Source organism: Equus przewalskii, chromosome 4 (genome assembly GCF_037783145.1).
Source record: "Equus przewalskii isolate Varuska chromosome 4, EquPr2, whole genome shotgun sequence".
Lineage (NCBI taxonomy): Eukaryota > Metazoa > Chordata > Mammalia > Perissodactyla > Equidae > Equus > Equus przewalskii.
The window spans coordinates 88500797-88517268 of record NC_091834.1 but is presented as its reverse complement, the minus strand read 5'-3'; the positions used below and the strand labels follow the sequence as shown (position 1 = coordinate 88517268).

The following is a 16472-nucleotide window of genomic DNA, read 5'->3' as shown; positions in this document are numbered from 1 at the left end:
TTTAATCAACATTTCTTCTTTTTTTCCTTTTTCTTGGCTTTCTTGCCTTTCCCTTTACGTCTCTGTCACTAGCATTTCAGAATTAAGAGTCATTGTCATTTGTGTTTTATTTTGGTAATTTTTTCCTTGACCTTTCTCTTGAATGATTACACGACCGCTGCTGCTGCATCTCCTCCTTCTCCTTCCTTTTTCTCTCAGTAGTAGAAGTAGAAGCTGAAGTGGTGCTCTTCATTCTCTTCTGGTGTATGTTCATCAGACTCTGGCTCAGGAGTCTAAGGAGAGTCCCAGATGTTGGGAACTGCCACTTCAATTCTCTTTCTCTCACTAGATGCTTTCTTCTGGTCTATGAGATTAAACCACAGCTTGTCACCCAAGTGAGGACTTGCATAGCCATTGTAATAAGTAGCAGGAGAGAAAAAGATGCCCCCTTTGCTTCCAGAGGGGGCACCGCGGCAGTTGTTTCCTATGCTGGTGCCTTTGAAAATATAGATGAAATGAAACATTAATAAAAATACATAATCTACTAAAATCAACTCAAGAAGAAATAGAAGATCTGAATAGTTCTATAATCAGTAGAGGAATAGAATCCATAGTCTAAAATAAATTCTTCCCCTATAAAACAAAAGCAAAAACAAAAACTCTGGTCCAGAAAGTTATGTAAGGGAGGGCTGCAGGAAACCCTTATTCCCAATGCTTGATATTTCCTTCCGTGTGGAGGAAATGTGTTGGTGTAACACAGCTGGCCTCTTTGTGCCCGTTCACTTGTCTCCGGCGGAAGGAGCTATTTATCCAATGAGCGAGTTCAGGAGAAAGTTGTGAGCATATCTCGCAAAGCCCCTCTGGATTTGGCTGGTTTCAGAGAAAGTGTGAGTGATCTGAGCAGTAAAGCACGTGCCCTTGCGAGTGAGACCTTAGAGTCTAGGGCTGCCTGTCTGGGTGGATAGTCTGTGTCTGCCTGGGGACAGTATTAAGAAGCTTATTGTTGCCTCATACTTCAGGCACATTATCCGGCCACTTTAACAGGAATACAGCAGATAGTCTGACCTTTACCTTCATGACACTTATCTGTTCCTCTCCATACTTAAATACCATTTTTGAATTGACGAAAAACTTTATAAATCTTTTTATTTTGAACGTAATTTAGACTGATAGAAAGGCTGTCAGAATAGTACAGTTTCCATGTATCCTTCACCCAGTTTCCTCTAATGTTACCATCTTGCATAACAGTACTGTAGTAGTCGGAACCAGGGAATTGACCTTGGCATACTACTGCTGGCTAAACTGAAGACCTGATTCATATTTTGCCAATAAATTTCCACTAATGTCCTAATGTCCTTTTTTTTTCACTTATTTTATTGAGATCATAATGGCTTATAACATTGTATAATTTCATTATTATTTATCAGTTTATAGATTGCATCGTGCTCACCACCAATAGTCAGCATACATATGTACTGTTCTCCATAGTGGCTGTACCAGTTTGCATATCCACCAGCAGTGTATGAGGGTTCCCTTTTCTTCACACCCTCTCGGACATTTATTATTTTTTGTCTTGGTAATTATAGCCATTCTGACAGGTATAAGGCGATATCTCATTGTAATTTTGACTTGCATTTCCCTAATGATTAGTGATGTTGAACATCTTTTCATGTGTCTGTTGGCCATCTGTATATCCTCTTTGGAAAAATATCTGTGCAGGGCTGGCCCAGTGGTGCAGCGGTTAAGTGCACACGTTCTGCTTTGGCGGCCCGGGGTTTGCCGGTTCGGATCCCGGGTAAGGACATGGCACCACGTGGCAAGCCATGCTGTGGCAGGCGTCCCACATATAAAGCAGAGGAAGATTGGCAGCAGATGTTAGCTTAAGGCTAATCTTCCTCAAAAACAAAAAAAAGAAAAATGTCTGTTCATATCCTCTCCCCGTTTTTTGATCAAGTTTTTTTTTTGTTGGTGGTGAGTTGCATGAGTTCTTTATATATTTTGGAGATTAACCCCTTGTCAGATAAATGACTTGAAAATATTTTCTCCAAGTTGATGGGTTGTCTTTTTTTGTGTGTTTGTAGTTCCCTTTGCCTTGCGGAAGCTTTTGAGTGTGAGGTAGTCCCATTTCTTTATTTTTTCTTTTGGTTCGCTTGCCTGAGTAGACATGGCATTCAAAAGTTGCTGCTAAGACCAATGTCAAAGGGTATATTACCTATATTTTCTTCTAGGTGTTTTATAGTTTGAGGTCTTACATTCAAGTCTTTAATCCATTTTGAGTTAATTTTTGTGTATGGTGTAAGATAAAGGTCTACTTTAATTCTTTGCATGTAGCTGTCCAGTTTTCCCAACACCATTTATTAAAGAGACTTTCCTTTCTCCACTGTATGTTCTTGGTTCCTTTGTCAAAGATTAGCTGTCCTTAGATGTGTGGTTTTATTTCTAGGCTTTCAGTTCTGTTCCATTGAGTTTTCTGTCTGTTTTCATGCCAATACCATGCTGTTTTGATTACTGTAGCTTTGTAGTATATTTTGAAGTCAGGGATTGTGATGCCTCCAGCTTTGTTCTTCTTTTCTCAGGATTGCTTTGGCTATTCGAGGTCTTTTCTTGTTCCATATAAAGTTTAGGATTCTTTGTTCTATTTCTGTGAAGAATGTCGTTGGGATTCTGATTGGATTGCATTGAATCTGTAGATTGCTTTAGGTAATATGGACTTTTTAAGCTGTGTTTATTCTTCCAATCCATGAGCATGGAATATCTTTCCATTTCTTTATGTCATCTTCACTTTCTTTTAATAATGTCTTATAGTTTTAATTGTATAGGTCTTTCACCTCTTTGGTTAAATTTATTCCTAGATATTTTATTCTTTTTGTTGCAATTGTAAATGGGATTGTATTCTTGATTTCTCTTTCTGCTAGTTTGTTATTAGTGTATAGAAATGCAACTTATTCTTGTAAGTTGATTTTGTATCCTGCAACTTTGCTGTACTTGTTATTTCTAATAGTTTTCTGATGGATTCCTTAGAATTCTCTATGTATAAAATCATATCATGCACAAACAATGAGAATTTCACTTCTTCCTTTCCAATTTGAATACTTTTTCTTTCTTTTTCTTGTCCAATTGCTCTGGCCAAAATCTCCAGTACTCTGTTGAATAGGAGTGGAGACAGTGGGTATGCTTATCATGTTCCTGTTCTCAGAGGAATGGCTTTTAGTTTTTTACCAGTATGTTGGCTGTGGTTTTGTCGTATGTGGCTTTATTCTGTTGAGGTACTTTCCTTTTATACCCATTTTATTGAGAGTTTCTGTCATAAATGGATGTTGGATCTTCTCAAATGCTTTCTCTGTGTCTATTGAGATGATCGTGTGATTTTTATTCCTCATTTTGTTAATGTGGTGTATCACATTGATTGATTTGCGGATGTTGAACCATCCCTGCATCTGTGGTATAAATCCCACTTGATCATGGTGTATGATCCTTTTAATGTATTGCTAAATTCAGTTTGCCAATATTTTGTTGAGGATTTTTGCATCTACGTTCATCAGCGATATTGGCTTGTAATTTTCCTTCTTTGTGCTGTCCTTGTCTGCTTTTGGTCTCAGGGTAATGTTGACCTCATAGAATGAGAAAGGAAGAATTCTGTCTTCTTTAGTTTTTTGGAATAGTTTGAGAAGGATAGGTATTAAATCTTCTTTGAATCTTTGGTAGAATTCTCCAGAGAAGCTATCTGGTCCTGGACTTTTATTTTTTGAGAGGTTTTTGATTACTGTTTCTATCTCTTTACTTGTGATTGGCCTATTCAGATTCTCTATTTCTTCTTGACTCAGTTTTGGGTGGTTGTATGAATCTAAGAATTTACCCATTTCTTCTGGGTTATCCAATTTGTTGGCTTGTTGATTTTCATAATATTCTCTTATAATTTTTTGTATATTTGTGGTATCTGTTGTAATTTCTCCTATTTCATTTCTAATTTTATTTATTTAGCCTTCTCTGTTTTTTTCTTTTCAGTCTGGCTAAGGGTTTGCCAATTTTGTTTATCTTCTCAAGGAACCAACTCTTTGTTTCATTGATCCTTTCTACTGGTTTTTTGTTTTCTATTTCATTTCTTTCTTTTTTTTTTTTTAAAGATTTTATTTTTTTTCCTTTTTCTCCCCAAAGCCCCCCGGTACATAGTTGTATATTCTTCGTTGTGGGTCCTTCTAGTTGTGGCATGTGGGATGCTGCCTCAGCGTGGTCTGATGAGCAGTGCCATGTCCGCGCCCAGGATTTGAACCAACAAAACACTGGGCCGCCTGCAGTGGAGCGCGCGAACTTAACCACTTGGCCACAGGGCCAGCCCCTATTTCATTTCTTTCTGCTCTAATTTTTATTGTTTCCCTCCTTCTGCTGACTTTCGGCTTGCTTTGTTCTTCTTTTTCTAGCTCCGTTAAGTATAATTTAAGATTATTTGAGAATTTTCTTGATTGTTGAGGTGGGCCTGTATTACTGTGAATGTCCCTCATAGAACTGCTTTTGCTTCATTTCATTAGAATTGGTGTGATGTATTTTCGTTTTCATTTGTCTCCAGAGTTTTTTTTCTTTTTTGCTTAGTGAGATTTGTCCTGAGCTAACATCTGTTGCCAATCTTCCTCTTTTTGCTTGAGGGAGATTTGCCCTGAACTAACATCTGTGCCAGTCTTCCTCTGTTTTCTCTGTGGGTTGCCACCACAGCCTGGCCACCAATGAGTGGCCCACTCATAGGTTCATGCCCATGAATTGAACCCAGGCTGCCAAGGGCCACAGGGCTGGCCCTTATGTCCAGATATTTTTTTGATTTCTCCTTTGTTTTCTTGATTGACTCAATGGTTGTTCAATAACATGTTGGTTAGTCTCCACATATTTGTGACTTTCCCAGCTTTTTTCTTGTAGTTGATTTCTAGTTTCACAGCATTATGGTCAGAACAGATGCTTGATATGCTTCCAATCTTCTTAAATTTATTGAGACCTTAGCTTCTTTCCCAAAATATGGCCTATCTTTGAGAATGTTCCATATGCACTTGAGAAGAATATGTATTCTGCTGCTTTTCAATGGAATGTTCTATATATATTTACTAAGTCCATCTGGTCTAGTTTTTCATTTAATTCCATTATTTCCTTGTTGACTTTCTGTCTAGCTGATCTATCCATTGATGTTGGTGGAGTGTTGAGGTCCCCTACTGTTATTGCATTGATGTTAATTTCTCCCTTTAGGTCTGTTACTAGTTGCTTTATGTACTTTGATGCTCCTGTGTTAGGTGCATATATATTCGTAAGTGTTATGTCTTCTTGGTGGAATGTCCCTTTTATCATTATATACTGCCCCCTTCGTCTCTCATTGCCTTTTTTATCTTGACGTTTGCTTCGTCTGATATAAGAATGGCAACACCTGCTTTCTTTTGTTTGCCGTTTGCTTAGGGTATTGTCTTCCATCCCTTCACTCTGAGCCTGTGTTTGTCTTTAGAGCTGAGATGTGTTTCCTGGAGATGTCATATTGTTGGGTCTTGTTTTTTAATCCATCCAGCCACTCTGTGTCTTTTGATTGGAGAATTCAATCCATTTATATTTAGAGTGATTATTGATATATGAGGGCTTAATACTGCCATTTTATCTCTTGTTTTCCAGTTTTTCTATATTTCCTTTGTTTCTCTTACCATGTATTTCTGACTGCCATTTCAGTTTGGTGATTTTCTATGATGATTTTCTCAGTTTTCTCTTTATTTATCATCTGTATCTTTGTTCTGATTTTTTGTTTACCATGAGAGTTGTATAAAAGATCTCAGAGATGAGATAGTCCATTTTCTGGTAGCCTCTTATCTCCATAGGCTAAGCAGTTTCTATCCTTTTCTTCTTCCCTTTCTGAGGCATTGTCACAAATTATTCCATTTTGTGTTGTGAGTCTGTGATTAAGATGAAGCATTTAGGGGCCGGCTTTGTGGCCGAGTGGTTAAGTTCGCGCGCTCCACTGTGGTGGCCCAGGGTTCGGACATGGGACCACTCATCAGGCCACGTTGAAGTGGCGTCCCACATCCCACAACTAGAAGGACTGGCAACTAAGATATACAACTGTGTACTGGTGGGGGTAGGGGGAGGTGGTTTGGGGAGATAAAGCAGGAAAAAAAAGAAGATTGGCAACAGTTGTTAGCCCAGGTGCCAATCTTTAAAAAAAAAAATGAAGCATTTATAGTTATTTTTGATGCTTTCCTTCCCTTTAATGTTATAATTAAGTGTTTTCTAACCTGTTCTGAAAGACAGCTGCAGTTTTCTGATCTTTTTCTGTCTATTTATCTCCTTGCTCGAGGCTTTGTAAACGTTTTCCTCTGTTTCAGGTATGAGAACATTCTTGATCATTTCTTGCAGAAGGAGTCTTGTGGTGATGAACTCCCTCACCTTTTGTTTATCTGAGAAAGTTTTTATTTCTCTGTCATATCTGAAGGATAGTTTCACTGGATAGAGTATTCTTGCCTGAAAGTTATTGTCTTTCAGTATTTTTAATATATCATTCCACTCTCTCCTAGCCTGTAAGGTTTCTGCCAAGAAGTCCACTGAAAGCCTGATAGGGGTTTCTGTGTAGATTATTCTCTTCTGCCTTGCTGCCCTTAATATTTTTTCTTTGTCATTGACTTTTGCCTGTTTTACTAATATATGCCTTGGGGGAGGTCTTTTTGCATTGATGTAATTAGGAGTTCTATTGGCTCCATTTTCTTGTAATTCCAGTTCCTTCTCCAGGTTTAGGAAGTTCCCAGCTATTATTTCTTTGAGCAAGCTCCCGGCTCCTGTCTCCCTTTCTTCTCCCTCTTGAATATCTATAATCCTTATGTTGCATTTTCTAATTGAGCTGGATATTTCTCAGAAAATTTCTTTGTTGTTTCTTTGTCTGAGTTATCTCTCCTCTTCCACTTGAAGCATTTCTATATTTCTATTCTCTGAATTATTAATTCTGTTCTCCATAACGTCAGCTCTGTTTTTAAGTTTTCTAGATAGTTTTTTGTCTATTCATTCTGCTTTTCATCTCCAGCATTTCTGTTTGTTTTTTTTCCTAGAGTTTCAGTCTCTTTTGTGAAGAATTCCTTCTGCTCATTAATTTTATTCCAGAGTTCATTGCCTTGTGTTTGTGAGTTTTCTTGTAACTCATTGAATTTCTTTATGATAACTATTTTGAATTCTCTGTCATTTAGATTGTAAATTTCTTTGACTTCAGGATTGGTTTCTGGAGACTTGCCATTTTCCTTCTGATCTGGAGTGTTAATGTATTTCTTCATGGTGTTTGATGAAGTGGACCTTTGCCGACACATAGTGGTAGTATCTTGTCGCAGATTCCACCTGCAACCACTGTGGCAGGGTGTAGGGGGCAGGGCAGGAGCTGTGTTTTCTGAACCTACCACATCCACTGGAAGTTGCACCCATCTGGTGGAAGTTGTACCCATCTGGTGGAAGTTGTGCCAATAAGGCTCATGTGCTACCACTGCTTGATGGGTCCCTCACGCAGCTGCAGGTGCTCTGGTGCAGATCTGCTGTCCTGGCTGACCAGCCAAGCACCAGGCAGGAGAGGAGGGGAGGGGTGCTTTCTTTCACATGCATGAGCCAGCTCTGCACTCACTGGCAACCAGCCTTGAGTCCTGGGCTTGGTGGGGGTGTCCAAGTAGTAGCTGAGCTGCCTCGGTGTGAAGTGCTCCCATGGGCTGGGATGTAACTCTGAAAGCAAAAGTGTTCCCACAGAGGCCTGCCTGTTCCCCCATCTCCTCTTAGAGTTGCACACCAGCCACTGTTTGAGATCCCATGCCCCAGAGCAGTGCCACTGGGGAGGGGGAGGAGATCTGCTCACCTCCTTCCACTGCTTCCTGGGGATCCAGTACCCCCAATTTCAATCATATGGCTGCGTGGATCTCTCAGACATCCAGTTGTGCTGTGTGGCTATCTTCTGTTGGCTAATGAATATCCTTTTGGTTGTATCTTAGAGGGGAGAGACTAAGGGAACAGCTCACTCTGCAATGATGCTGACCTCACTCCTCTATTAAATTTTTTCTTAATTCCAGATTTGCTGGTAGTACACCAATAGAAGCCTCAGGGGGAATACTAAATCACTTGAATTATTTGTGCTAGAAAGGATCTTCCTTCTATAGTGGAAGCATCCCAAAGGGAAAAAAACAACAGGAAAGTTCATCAAATATGTCTCATTTACAGACTCAGCTCCTGTACTTTAATTTTCCCACTGTCCTTTGGGATAATCATCTTCACCAGATTTTGACTGGACCCAAAACAGGCTGCTTCTTCAGCCTCTGACTTCTACTCTAATTACTGGCTCCTGATCTTTTGCTTTTTTGATCTTTTATTCTATTAATAAAATCCAGGGGCCAGCCCTGTGGCTGAGAGGTTAAGTTTGTGTGTTCTGCTTCAGCGGCCCCAGGTTTTGCTGGTTCGGATCCTGGGCACGGACGTGGCACTGCTCATCAGGCCTTGCTGAGGTGACACCCCACATAGCACAACCAGAAGGACCTCCAACTAGAATATACAAGTATGTACTGGGGGGCTTTGGGGAGAAAAACAAGAAGAAAAAGAAGATTGGCAACAGATGTTAACTCAGGGTCCAGTCTTTAAAAAAAAATTTCATTCATTGATCACTTTATAGATATTCTAGTATTTAACCATCCTTTAATTTCTGAAATAAAACCTCTTTGGGCACAGTGTATTTTATAAATATGCTGTTGGAATCAGTTATATATTTTATTTATGATTTTTCATTTATATTTTCTTGAGAGGCTGGTCTACAGTTCTGAACGATTCTTGGCAAGATTTTGGTCCCAGGTTATTTTAAAATTCCCTCTTTTCTGATGCTTTAGAATAATGTGAATATCATGGGTATTACCTGCACTCTGAATGTTTGACAGAGTTCTTGGTCTAACTTGGGGACTTTTTAAAAGGCAGGCATTTTTACATGATTTTTACCTCCTCCACCCCACCTCTCACCCCTGGTGCTACCTGGTCTGTTTAGGTTTTCTATCTCTTCCTGAGTCAGCTTTGGTAATTTGTGTTTCCTGTATAATCATCCGTTTCGTCTAGATTTTTAATTTCATAGTACCAAAATTTTATGTAGTGTTCTCTTACAGCTTTCAAATATCTTTTTTGACTGTACTATAACCCTTTTATTATTCAAGTTGCCATCATTTCTCTTTCACTGCAATAACCTCCTGACTAGTCTCCCCATATCCACTCTAACTGCTCTCTCTCTCTGTGTATATCTACTCTACCTTTTATCTTTCCCTGCTGCCTCTGTAAGTGGGCCAAGGAGAGCCATAAGAGCTTAATGGGCAAGTCCCACACACCAGAGAAGGCTGTCTAAGTAGTGAAACAGATGTAGTCTCTTCCTAGCCAATCTGTTACTAATCCCAGCTGTGAGCTGTGGGACAGATGGGTCCATTCTTGGGTATCCAGAGTTGTCTCTAGCTCTCCTCACCTATATGTATACAAACACCTGTCCTTCATTGCTGTCTGCTCTACTCAGCCTAGCTGCATCCATCCTATACACTCGGCCTCCCCACCCTGCCTCCATAGCTCACCTCCGTTATTGGGGAAGAAATGCAGAATGTCCTGTACATGTCATCCTGGATTCCAGCGTGGTAGAAAACAACTGCCGCATCTGGTGACCAAATCTACAGTGCTACAAGCAAGCCCTCGACCATGCGGCACCCTTCCACTAAACAGATCTCTAAAGAAACTCCAGTCTGGTTCTGCTTAGCCCCACCCTGAAGGGAAGTAGAAAAGTGGACAAAGACAGCGTGCATTGAGCCTTCACCACTTTAAAACCTCCCCAAATCAGCCAAGCGTATCCATCTTAGAATTTCAGATCCCAACCTGACCCACTTCACACAGGGACGGCTCTTTCTTTCCCTCTTAACCTCAGCATCACATATTTGCTATTTATATCTCTGTCTGAGCCACCTTGATTCTGGTGCACAAATCAGCTCTTTCCTGCTCTTTAGCTAGAGCTGTGTTTCTTGTTTACTCCTGGAGTAGTTGAACTATTACCAAAAAAAAGAGAAAGATTTTGTCCCTATAGTGAAAACTGTTTTTTAAAAAATGCACAATAGAGGGTTTATATTCATAGAAAATATGTGCCTTCAGCAAACAAGCTTATGTATGAAGTCATCAGTTCTGTAAAAGGGAAAGAAGAAAAACAATTAATTCAAAGAGAGCTTTTTTCCCCTTCTTTTTGGTATGCAATGCCACATACTTGAACAATTCATTTTGACTCAATTCAATGGTATAGTGTGGTTAATAGACAAGCATGGCCTGGAGTAGGAGACTTTGGGTCTACTCCCATGATCTGTTACACTAGCTATGTGACCTCAGGATAAGTTGCTTAAAACTGTAATCCAAGTTATTTGTCTTTAAATTTAAAATGTTAAACTACGTGACCTTTAAAGATCTTTTTAGCATAGCAGTTTTAGATCCCAAAGAATACGTAAGTGCTTATTCTATGTTGGGGCCCTGGGCACGGTGAAAGAAATATATTATTCTCAAGAAGCATATCATTTCGTGAAAACATGACTTATTTTAAGTAGTTAGGTATGACAACATTGTTTCTTTTTCACTATTTAAGGTGAATTTGGTTGAAGCCATTTTAGCCCCATTTATAACTAACTATTCTCCATCTATTCCGCTATCCCTCTCTCTAGTCCTCAGGAAAAGAAGCATGGTATAATCATGGTCCGTGAAACCAAATCCTCTTATTCAACACATCTACGTGGCTTATTATTCACTTCTCACTTCCTCTTTTTTCTTCCATAGTTATAACCTCCAACTGATATAGATAAAAATATTTCTTATGCTTTTCACTGCTAAGATTATGATGGACTAGAGAGAATGACTCTGCCACTACAATGTGACTAGAACCTGGATAAATTTCAAATATAATTTTAATACATTGCTGACATACAAGAAATGAAGGATATCTCCATGTGCCAGATATGGATAGTGAAAACGTTAAAACTGGAATAGTGAACGTTTAAACAAATTAAAAGACAAGGATTGCCTTTGGGGGAAAAGGTCAATCCCAGCACCGAGATTGGAAGATTAAGCCTTGGGTTTTCTGCAGCTTAGAGAGTGGGACTCTTCCATTAAGCCAGGATCTTTGAAGAGGACTAGAGTGGCCCCAGATCAGTAGTCTCCACTGGATCCATGAAGAAACAAATATAAGTCCCCGGTTGAGGCTTTCTGATTTGCAAAGGTTAAACACAATCAAATATAACATAAGAAATTAACAAACATACCATGGATGAAAGTCAGGAGAAAACAATAAGAGCACATTTAGATTCTTGAGAATTTAGATTTGAAATTATCATAGAGTATAAAGTAATTATGGATCAAGTCTTTTAAGAAATTAAAGATGAAGGGCCGGCCCAGTGGCACAGCGGTTAAGTGCACACGTTCCGCTTTGGCAGCCCGGGGTTCGCTGGTTCGGATCCCAGGTGTGGACATGGCACCACTTGGCAAGCCATGCTATGGTAGGCATCCCACATATAAAGTAGAGGAAGATGGGCACGGATGTGAGCTCAGGACCAGTCTTCCTCAGCAAAAAGAGGAGGATTGGCAGCAGATGTTAGTTCAGGGCTAATCTTCCTCAAAAAAAAGAACAAAGAAAAGAAATTAAAGATGAAATAAAAACTGAAAAGGGATCAAAATATAAGTCTAATAAAAAATATGAGGCATATTTGAAAAACCAATTAGAATATTTATAAGTAAAATACAGTTACTGAAATTAATAACTTGGTGGATGAATTAAACAGCAGAATATTTGCAGGTGAAGAGAGAATTAAATCTGAAGGAAATAGACTGTCATACATAGAGACAAGGCAGTGAATATGATAGAGAGGTTAAGCTACATGGAGGAGGTAAGGAGTAGGTATAACACATCTAATTGGAATTCCAGAAGGAGAAAATAGAAAAAAGGCAATATTTGAAGATATAAAGGCTGAGGATTTTGCAAAACTGGTGAAAGGACGTGAATCCACAGATAGAGGACACAAGAGTCCAAGATAGAATGGATAAATCAATAGAAAGCCACACCCAGATCTGTTTTAGTAAAACCAAAGAATATCAAAGATGGTCTTAAAAGGTCTTAAAAGCAGGCAGAGAAAAAAGGTAGATAATTGATTATTACAAAGGAGGACAAATAGATACCAGGTTTTACAGTAGCAACAATGGAAGTGAGAACACAGTGGAATGATACCTTCAAAGTTCTGGAGAGAAAATAACTGTAGACCTAGATTTGTGGATTTAGCAAAACTGTTTTTCAAGGACAAGGGCAATAAAGAAATTTTCACACAAACATGGATTGAATTTACTAGCAAGAAACCTTCCCTGAAGGAGCTTTTAAAGAATGTACTCTGGAAAGAAGAAAAATTATCTGAAAACAAGTTCAGGATACCCACATGCAAAAGAATGAAGTTGGACACTTTACCTCCCACTATATACAAAAATTAACTCCAAATGGATCAATCCTAAATGTGAGAGCTAAAAGCATAACACCCTTGGAGGAAAATGGGTAGACCTTCATGATCTTGGACTTGGCAGTAACTCCTTAGATATGAGCCCAAGAGCACAAGCAACAAAAGAAAAAATATATTGGACTTCATCAAAATTAAAAATTTTGTGCATCAAAGGACATTATCAAGAAAGTGAAAAGACAGCCTACAGAATAGGAGATATTATTTGCAAGTCATATAAATCTTTTGTCTAGTATCCAGAATTTATAAGAGCTTGTACAACTCAACAACAAAAAGATAACACAATTAAAAAGTGAGAAAAGGACTTGGATGGACATTTTTCCAAAGAAGATATACAAATGGCCAACAAGCACATGAAAAGATGTTCAACATCATTAATCATTAGAAAAATTCAAATCAAAACTGCAATGAGATACCACTTCATGCCCAGTAGAATGGCTATAATTTTTTTAATGGAACATAAGTGTTGGGGAGGATGTGGAGAAATTGGAAATGTTGTACATTGTTGATGGGAATTTTAAATGATGTAGCCACTATGGAGAAAAGCTTAGGGTTCTTCAAAAAGTTTGACATAGAATCACCATAGGAACCAGCAATTCTACTCGTGGGTATATGCATCCAAAAGTTGAAAACATATATACAAACAGATGCTTATATACAAATGTTCATAGCGGCACTATTCACAGTAACCAAAAAGTAGAAACAACCCAAATGTCCATCAGTAGATGAATGGATAAATAGATCTGGTATATTCACACAATGAAATATTGTTCACCCACAAAAAAGGAATTAATTACTTTTACTTACTACAACATGGATGAACCTCAAATGTTATGCTAAGTGAAAGAAGCCAGACGTGAAGGTCACATATTGTATGATTCCATTTGGAATATCTAGAATAGGAAAATCCATAAAGACAGGTAGCAAATTACTGGTTTCCAGAGCCTGGGAGAAAAAGGAATGGGGAGAGACTGCTTAATTGACCTGGAGTTTCCTTTTGGGATAATGAAAATATTCTGAAACCCATGGTGGTGATCGTCGCACATTGTTGTGAATGTACTAAATGCCACTGAATTGTACACTTTAAAATGGTTAAAATTGTGAATTTTACCAAAGAAATTAATAAACATGTAAGTAAATCTGGACATTGTTTATTATGATAAATGATGACGATAATAATGTCTCATTGGTGTGGTTCTAAAAATGACAATTAAAATAGTAGACAACACAAACACATGAGTTGAGAAAGGAGTAATCAGAGTTAAAGTATTTTAAAGTCCCCATGAGAACCTTTGAGAGCCATTGGCTCTCAAGTCCTTTGGACTGTCATCTACAATAAGAAATTTTTTACATTGCCACCCAGTGTACACACATATGTATGTGACTGAAACAAAAATTTCACAAAATAATCCTTGCCTTAACTTTGTGTGTTGTACACTATTTTCTAATCTAATTAATATTATTTTTTTAAGATGCTGACTGTATCCCACTGATTTTGTAACCAACGAATGAATTGTAACCCACCACTTGAAAAAACTGGTGTAAAGACGGTGTGGTGGCACCCAAGTAAAGATGTGGGCAAGAAGAGAAAGTAAAGAGAGGAAAGGGTCTTGAGCAGTTCAATATCTACTCTAATGCTGTGTCAGCATGCATATGTAAATTGTGAATTAGCAGTATTTTCCCAAATCTTTTTGAAGATGTCACCCTGTTCCAGTATTATAATCTGGTATAATAAAAACAGTATTATAATCCAGTATAATTCTATTCCAGTATTATAATCTTCATTGGCCAAAAGAATATTTCTGCTAGTGTACTGGAAACCTTTTGAACAATTCTATATTTTTATAGTGTTCTGTGAATTGCCAAGATAAACTTCTCTTGAGTTACTCAATATGGATGCAGCTAATGGGAAGTGTTTCATATTCATGCACATTGTAGAATAGTCTGCCTCAATTTGAAGAAATCAGAAAATCTGAGTGGTGGTCTTACCCCTTGTTACCTTGAACAAATCACTTCATTTCTCCTGGTTTCACTTCTCTCATCTGTAAAATTAAAGGGCACTTGAAGTTTTTCCTAAAAAAGAAATCTACAGTGCACTCTAGCAAATCAACACAGACCCCTGATTTCACACAAATACACACACATGCAGACACAAATGCATTGCATTAAGATGAAGGAAATTTAATTGTAGACTCTTACAAAACACCCACAATATTGGCATTAATCTGTTTTAAAACAGAAAATGATGAGGGATGCTGCTTTATTGAGCATATTTCTTATATATTTTCAGACATATAATTTTTAATTTATAAAGTTGTTGATTGAGTGTGGTGTAGTTACTGCAACTTCAGGAACTTTACCAAGTTAAGAAAGGGATTATACTTGTCTAAGCCTGTACCAGTAAACATGTCCATATTCCATGGTAGGTAAATGGCTCAAGTTTAAAGCCTTGTTCCAGTTGCTGCAAGGTGCCTCAAGGAACGCTATTTGGTGAGTTATGTTTATACATGAGATATGCACATCTGTTTTTCCCACCGCAATCGTTGGTTTATGTTAGCTAGTCATCGTAACCATCCACGCTCTGGAATGAGATGTGACTACAAGATTTGGTATCTTTGGTCCGTCACTGTCTGGGAAGACTCCTGTGAGATGAAAGAGTGGAAAAGACATTGTCCACTCCAGCCATACTAAACTATTTTTAATTCCCTGAAAGCCTTTTGGTGATTTTCGCCTATTGTCTTTTTTAAAACTTTTTTTATGGAAAATTTCAAACACAGATAAACAGAATAGTATAATGAACCCCTCTTACTCATCACTCAACTTCAGCTATTAATATTCTACCACACTTATTTCAGCTGTGCCATCCATTCCCCAGCCCCTCCGTTTGATTATCATTATTTTTACAGTTGTTAAGGTAGAATTTACATACATTGATATGCACAAGTGTTAACAATTTTGACAACTCGATATGCTTGTGTACCTACACCCTTACCAGATTTCCATCTCATGAGGAAGATCTTCCTTCTTTCTCAGGTGACCCCTCAGTCCCCCAAAAGCAACCACTGACTTTTTTTACTCTAGATTAGTTTTGCCCATTCTAGAACTTCATATAAGTGGAAACATACAATTTTTATATACCTTTTTGTGTCCAGTGTCTTTTTTCAGCATTATGTTTGTGAGATTCAGACATGTTGTTGCATGTATCAGTACACTAATTCATCCTTTTTATTGCTGAGCTCTAATATACCGCAACTTGTTTACCCATGCTCTTGGGTTGTTTTCAGTTTTTGGCTATTATGAGTAAAGCTGCTTTGAACATTTTTGTACAAGTCCTTTTGTGAACATATCTTTTCACTTGGATAATTACCTAGGACTGCCATTGCTGGATCGTAAGTTAAGTATATGTTTAACTTCACAAGAACCTACCACGTTCTTTGCCACAGTGATTATATCATTTTCCACTCCCTCCAGCAATATATATGAGTTCTAATGGTTCCACATCCTCATCAATACTTGGTATTGTCAGTCTTAAATTTTAGCTATTCTAGTGGGTATTGTTGATGCAAGTATTCCATACCAACCTATCAATCAAAATTTGGGTGGGTTTACTATGAGCCAGAGTGAGGATTATAACCTGGGAAGGCCTTAGAAGGCATTCTGGAGAAGCATGGATTTCAGTACAGTCTTATATCTTTTTAGAACAAGGAACATACATTAAAGACACCCAGGATACATTTTCATCAAAATTCCAAAGAGATACTCAGTTGCAAATTAGCAAATGAACATGACGGTAATACCAGGAAAGGGACTAATCCAAATGTTACCAATAGGGCATTACCAATAGTGCATAGGAGGGGAAGTATGCATTCTTATCTTAAGAGAGTGCATTCTTTAATGGTTAAGCAGATGTACAGTGTATGTTTGATAGGCCATAAGTCAGGCATTTTAGTTCAAGCCAAGTAAGCTTTGAACCCA

General features: G+C 38.2%; 1 long non-coding RNA gene across 5 annotated transcripts in view; it reads left to right on the top strand.

Moving 5' to 3' along the window:
• The window catches only part of LOC103551317 (uncharacterized), a 67244-nt gene that overhangs the window by 7899 nt on the left and 42873 nt on the right, over positions 1-16472 (top strand). For 2 of the 5 annotated variants that reach the window (XR_011539586.1, XR_011539589.1), the window contains exon 2: positions 8390-8506. This is a non-coding gene — a long non-coding RNA (uncharacterized lncRNA). Of the gene's footprint in view, positions 1-8389; positions 8507-9543; positions 13643-14923; positions 14988-16472 lie in introns of those variants that run through there. The other 3 variants (XR_544981.2, XR_011539587.1, XR_011539588.1) reach the window with 3 other exon arrangements.